General features: G+C 36.2%; 1 pseudogene; it reads left to right on the top strand.

Annotated features, from left to right (window-relative positions):
• Positions 1-826: 826 nt before the first annotated feature.
• LOC132275765 (small nucleolar RNA R71) lies at positions 827-925 on the top strand (annotated as a pseudogene).
• The last annotated feature ends 6009 nt before the right edge of the window (positions 926-6934 follow it).

Genomic DNA, 6934 nt, shown 5'->3' with positions numbered 1-6934 from the left:
ATTCAAGGTACTAGCTATTTACCTGACTTGGGTTTCTAGCTTTGTAATTGATTGGGAATGAGAATGAAGTAATTAGGTATTTGCCTCCAAAGTACCCAAAGTGGTTAGAACTTTCTCCTCAAATGCGGGACTTCTTGAATTCCTTTGAGAATATGAAGATTGATTTGGAAAATGAGAGTTTGAAAATTGATTTCCATGTGATGCTTGGAAAGATGAGCGGTAACCTTGGGAACCTTGTCTTTGCATTGGGGGCGGATAATACTTGGCTTGGAAACCACTTTGGGGAGGGTTTGATCCTTTCCCTTGGCTTTTCCAAGAGAAGTTTGGATGGTTCCTCCACCTGACATTATAATGAGTGCCATAGGGATTATTCCCTTGGTTGACGAAAGCGGCATTCACTTGTTCATGGTGTTCACTTTGCAAATTTCCATGGGGACAATTGAAAGTAGAATGTAAAACACTAGAACAAGTCATGCAAGATTCATTGGAAGTATGATGAGTATAGCTAGGGGAGGAAGACACTTAATTCGCCAAATTTTGGTTGATCAAAAATTGATCAAACCTTTAGGATAAAAACTTCACTTTGGTGGCTATATCATTGGAATGGTCAACTTGATACAAGCCGACATTCTTCCGTCCACTTAGATTTCTACCATTTTTGAAAGATAAGGATCGATGCATTGAATTCTCACTCATGCTCTCATATAGACGCCATACATCATCCTCATGCCTATCAAGATAAGAACCACCTATAGAGGCATCAACCATTCCTTTATAATTATCTGACAAACATTCAAAGAAAAATTGAACCAATTGCCATTTAGGAATGTCATGATGTGGACACTTCCTAAGCAAGTCATTCAAGTGCTCCCATACCTCATGGAACATTTCCCCTTCCCCTTGAGAAAATTCTCGAATTGAAGTTCTCATTGCATTGGTCTTTTAAACCGGATAGTACTTTTTTAAGAACTCTTGTTGCATCTCTGCCCAAGAAGTTATCAAAAAAGGCCTTAAATTGTTGAACCAATATTTTGCTTTATCTTTAAGGGTGAAAGGGAATAGTTTTAACCTTAAAACCTCTTCCGGCATGTCCATGTGTTTCACGGTGGAACACACTTCAAGAAACTCATCCAAATGGTTGTAAGATTCTTCACTTGGTAGCCCATGGTAATTGGGAAGCATTTGAATTGTTTGTGGTTTGATTTCATAATGGTGTGCTTTAAATAGAGGTAATTGTATGCATGTCGGTTGGTGGTTGAAATATGTTTACCAATAATAATCAACACTTGCAATAGCACAAATCATTGTAAAATAGGACTATCATAAGGGTAAGTCGAACCACAAGGATTGCTAGTTTATGACAACCAAGGTTGTAAAATCACTTTATTTGATGAAAGAGGTGTAGAAGGTTTGATTTGTTTGTCACTTAGAACTAGGAATTAAAATTGGCATAAAATAGTAAATGGAATAAATTTAAGATAAATTAAACTTATATAGAGAGAAAGAGCTAGGGAAATGAATCCACCACAAACCATATAAACATGCTTGCTTGCAATTAACTTGGGGAACAACCTATATATGTGACCATGATATGTAGAAATACATGATTAGTACATTACATTCAAGAATTTCATAAAATCAAGAATTTAGTATAATCCATCAAAGTTTTACATGATTTCACTACCTATACTAGGGTGTAGCTTAAGGCATGCTCACTAAGATATGGACTATTAAATTCCTCAATAAGTATAATGAGAGCACATGAAGTCAAAAACTAAGCATAATCCATCAAAGGTGTTCCTAAGCTATGGACTATCAAAATTTTCATTCAACATGCCATTAAAAACCATTTCATAATCTCATCTCCATTCTCACTATGAAGATGTAAGCAGTATAATTATAAGAAAATGCAATCTAAGACAAGATAATAAGTTCTATACAATCATTTATTGAAATAAAGAGTCATTACAACTTATGTAAATCCCTAGACTATGAAACTATTATATACATATTTCATTCCCCAAATTAAACTACAACAAGAGCATGATTACAAGGAAAGGCTTCGTCACCTCCCTAGGAAGGGAGTTAGTTACCTATAGCAGCAAGGGAGGAAGAGGGTGAAGAACTCAGCCCCTCCATTTTCGCAGCTGGTTTAGAAAATGCAACAAAAGCTCTCAAAAACTTAATATTTCTCTTTATAATTTTTCTCCAAAAATTTAATAATGTTTTACAATGATCACCTTTTCTTAAAATAGGCAAAATGTCTACCAAACCTCCTCAATTTCAAGGTCAATATCCCTTAAAAACAATTGACCAACAACCTCAGTTAAGGAGGGAATCAAATTGAAAAGTTCAAGATGCCAGTTGGGTCTGCATTATCTAGACGAGTGCTCGTCCAGTGAAGGGACGAGCACTCGTAATTAGCCTTCTACTCACTGGCTCGGATTGGATCTGTGCTGCATAGACGAGCGCTCAGTTGATGACTGCCGGATGAGTGTTCGGCTGGCTTTGGAAAAGCATTTGGTTCTGATGATTGCCGGACGAGCTTTTGGCTGGCTTTCGATGAGCGTTCTGCTCTGATGATTGCTGGACGAGTGTTCGGCTGGCTTTGGATGAGTGCTTGGTGCTGGTGATTACCAGACGAGCGTTCGGCTGCCTTTGGACGACCGTTCGGTTCTGATGATTGCCGGACAAGCGTTCGGCTGGCTTTGGACGAGTGTTTGGTGCTGATGATTACCGGACGAGCGTTCGGCTGGCTTTGGACAAGCGTTCGGTTTTGATGATTGCCGGGTGAGCGTTTGGCTTGCTTAAGACAAGCGTTCGGTTCTGATGATTGCCGGACGAGCATTCGGCTGGCTTTGGATAAGCGTTCAGCTTTGATGATTGCCGGACGAGTGTTTGGATGGCTTTAGACAAGCGCTCGTCCATGCCTTAGAACTTTTCTTTTCTCTTGCTTTGAACTTCTTTCAATTCTTCAAGCTTTTGATCCTCTTTCACCTTGGTCTTGGTTATGGGTCATTGAGTCCATCCTCTGCCCTTTTATTTTGTAGAGAGTATCCATGAGCAAAATTGGGCCAATTTCTCTTGGAAATCATATGATGCTAAGGCCTGGAATGACTTGATCTTCAAAAAGCCTTCAAGACTTCCATTTTATTTCTTTTTGGGAAACAAACCTGAAAATACACAAAAACACGAAACTGAAGATAATCTATATAAAATGATCAAATAATGGACTTAACTAATGCAATTAAGGACGCTTGAATATGCAATATTCAGCGCTTATCACACCCCCAAACTTACATTTTACTAATCCCATAGCAAAACTAGAATGAAAACACTTAATGAAATGACAACAAATCTCCTCTTTCGTGAGAGTGATGGTTGCATTTAGCATATGCAACAAGCTTTTTAAACCCCTAGGCATCCCTAGAGGATGAGTGAAGTTTCGTGAGGGTTTAACAAGAATGTTACCCACAAACATCAAACATGGTGCATGAAGATGCACAAAGCTCATTTGCAAACTTGGAACATAGAGAACATTGGAGATGGAATCATTATGAAGACTACCTTGTGTATAAGAAGCATTGATATAAAAAAACAGCTAATCATCTTTCAACTCTCATGTATTAACATCATAGTTTATATAAATACTTCAATTATCATATCTATAATAGAAATCATCTCAAGCTTCATTTAAAGTGAACCGGATTCCCAATATACAGCTTTTACCATCTTTTTCCATTTTCAAGAACACAAGTTTTCAATTCATTGAATTTCCATTTAAATGAGGTCTCTAAGGCATGATTTTATTCAAAACACAATTTTTTTTAATTTTTTTTTTTTATTATTTTTTAATAGTTGTGCAATGTCGAAGTCCCTTAAGCTTTCTAACCAACCCATGTAGCAAGTTGTAATGACCCGGATTTTCACTAGATAATTTTTTTTTCGTTGATCTTTTCCTTTCTTAGTTCAGTTCCTCATCGCTTAGTGTCATCTCGAGTACTCTGGAGTGATTTTCGAGACTTTTTTCTTTGGATTGACTACTTCCTTTGAGGACCAAGTCAATTCCACATTTTTCGTTTTTCGACACTATTCACATTTCATTCTTTTCCCTATTTTGTCTTTTCTCCGTTTGTCACTTTGTTGGCATAACCGCACTTCTTGTGTTCGGAGTTGGTTTCTGACTTCACGTATCTTCATTCTCAATGGTTTCCATGAAATACGTATCTTTACTTTTGTAGTAAAGTACTCTGGTTGCTCCCGGTGTCCATAGGGGCATGGATGCACAGTTTTTTGGAATCTTTTTCTTTTCTTGGGGTGTTTTTTTATAAATATCCTTTGAAGAAATTTTCTAAGAAAATATCTTTTTGGAAGATATTTTCATTCTAGGGCAGTTTCGCAGTTTTCACTTTTTGGAGGGGCCATTGTGCAATTAGTGAAAGTTATTGCTTATTGTCTTGTTTTGGGCCTGGATCCTCGTACGGGATTCATTTTCACTTTTCGTTGAATCATGTACTCTTCGAATTTCCTCCTGGTCGATGTTTTCCAGTCTCAGGGTTTCTGGCCCCGGTTTGTGCCAAACTTGTTTGGGGCATAACTTTCTGCTCGAGATTCGGTTTTTGACACTGTTTCATCTGTTGGTCTTATTTTTCTGATTTTGAATCTTTTTCATTCATGGAGTTTTGTTGTTTGAGCGCGTTTGCACGAATTTCACTTTTTCGGACTCGACGGGGCCCATTCGGGGCACTTTTTGAGATATTTCTATAAATAGGGTGCCTTTAGTTGAAAAACCAGATTTTTCTCTCTCTCCTCTCTCTTGGCCGGATCTCATGGAAGCCATGGCTGCCATTCTTCTCTCTTCTTTTCCGGTCACCTCACTTGGTTGTAAAGGTGTAGTGCCTTAGTGTTTATTCTTCCCCTCGCTGTGCTCTACCTTTCCCCCTTATTAGATTTTAGTTTTGGCCATTTCTTTAGTTTGGGTTTGAGGTCAAGATGTGTTTTTCATGGGGCTTCCTTCGGATTCTTGTTCTTGGTTTTGTCCCCAACAAAACTTAGAAGTTTCGTCGGATTCGGAGCACTTCCATTTTGGTGGGGATTTGAGATTTCATCTCAAATGGAGGTAGGGAATGTTTTAGGATTATTTGTGTGTTATATCGTGTGTTTGCCATGATTATACAACATATATGTATGCCTTGAATCAAATCTAGAAAGTTATTAATTTTTATTTCTTTGTATAAGATTTAAAATTCATGACGATATATAACTTTGATTTGAATTGTGACATGCTAGAAAGTTTAGTTTTAATATATTTGTTAACATATAATCAATTGGGATTAATTAAATAAGAATAGCACTTTTTAATTAATATTTATCTTTTGTGAAAGATTAAAGTTCATGGCTATACCTTGCATGAAATTGAGTTGTATTATGCTTCTAAATTAAGTTTTTGCATGTTGTTTAACATACTTTAACTTGAGAGCATTTGGTTGAGACTGAAAATTTAGAGACTTTAATTAAGAGAATTAATTAAAATCTATCTAGTGGTTTCATAGGCCTTATTAAGCTTTTGAATGAATATATGTAATGACCATGATTTGTCCTTTAACATATATTAAATTGAGGCCATTTGGAAATGATGTGAAATCTAGAGAGTTTAATTATTTTGATTTAATTAAATTCTATCTTGTTTATCCATGGATTTAATCATGTTTTAGAAGTTGTTTCTATGTTAAGATCATGGATATAGACTTGTCATGAAGTCACTTGGACATGTTTTAAGCATTGAGTACCTTGTTATTAAATTTATATTCATGAGAACTTGTTTTCAATATTGAATATATGATTGACTTGTGTAATGAATTGTATACTTTGTGTTGACATTATATATGTCATTTTAAAATCGAAACTTTAAGGCATGGATTGTGTGGTTTCAACGTACTTGTGCATGGAAGGTGGTTTTCGTGCATTATATAAATTACGTATAAGTTGTGAACTTATTTAATTATTTTGGAGTCTTGGGACATTGTTACTGTGATATGGCTAATGTTTGGCTTTAGTGCGGGAGGTATAAGTTCTCCCCAATTGAGATAGTGCGCACTAAGGTGGTCTTCCCAGCGGGTTAATGCCTGGAATAACCATTTTGTTCTTGGCGGAAATCCGAGACGTGATGTCCAAGTCTTCCACTATTTGTTTTCACATTCAATTCCAAGTTAACAATCATGTTTATATTGTGACTTGTGGTTTTGGTTATTGGAGATTTTGATGTTGTTAAGTACATCCATGTTTATGATTTTAGTGAATCATTTTGATGTTGTTAAGCACATCTATGTTTTATGATTTTATTGAGTCATTGTGAGCTTTGATGTTGTTAAGTACATTATGCCTTATATGTTCAAATGTGGTTTAGAAATGATCCTATAGATTCATTTGGAACATAGACGTTAGGTGGCATGACCCACTTTGGTTATTCTAGCATTTTAGATTTCAAGTTGATAACTTTGAGAATCTACATCTTGTTGCTTTGTATAACATGTTCTTACGTTATTAAATTGCATGAATAATGTGATTTATGCTAGAAATGATCTAGGGTAGCTTAGGATGCTCCCTGAGTCTCATCTTGATATAGACGTTAGGTGGCATGAGCCCCTTTAACATGTTTCACCTTAAGGTGATACAATTGTAAAACTTAGGTCGATGCATACTCATTTCCTATAAGTAGCTTTATGTTGCTCACCCCTACGTTACTGGGGCATATTTCAGGTACAAGATTCAAGATTTGGAGATTGGCATTTACCTTTGGTGGTCTAGAGATTTGAAGTTTCTTTCAAAGCATTCTTGTTTACATGCAAGTCTTAGCATGTTCAAGTTTCTCTTTTGATGTTGTAGCACCTAGATAGGTTCAATATGCTATTTTTGTCTCAGTGTATGTAAAGTA

The sequence above is a fragment of the Cornus florida genome, unplaced genomic scaffold (assembly GCF_030987335.1).
Source record: "Cornus florida cultivar Cherokee Brave unplaced genomic scaffold, ASM3098733v1 CherokeeBrave_3.0.0_Hap2_Chr09, whole genome shotgun sequence".
Lineage (NCBI taxonomy): Eukaryota > Viridiplantae > Streptophyta > Magnoliopsida > Cornales > Cornaceae > Cornus > Cornus florida.
Note: the sequence above shows the minus strand (reverse complement) of the source record. Positions and strands in the feature narration are given on the sequence as shown.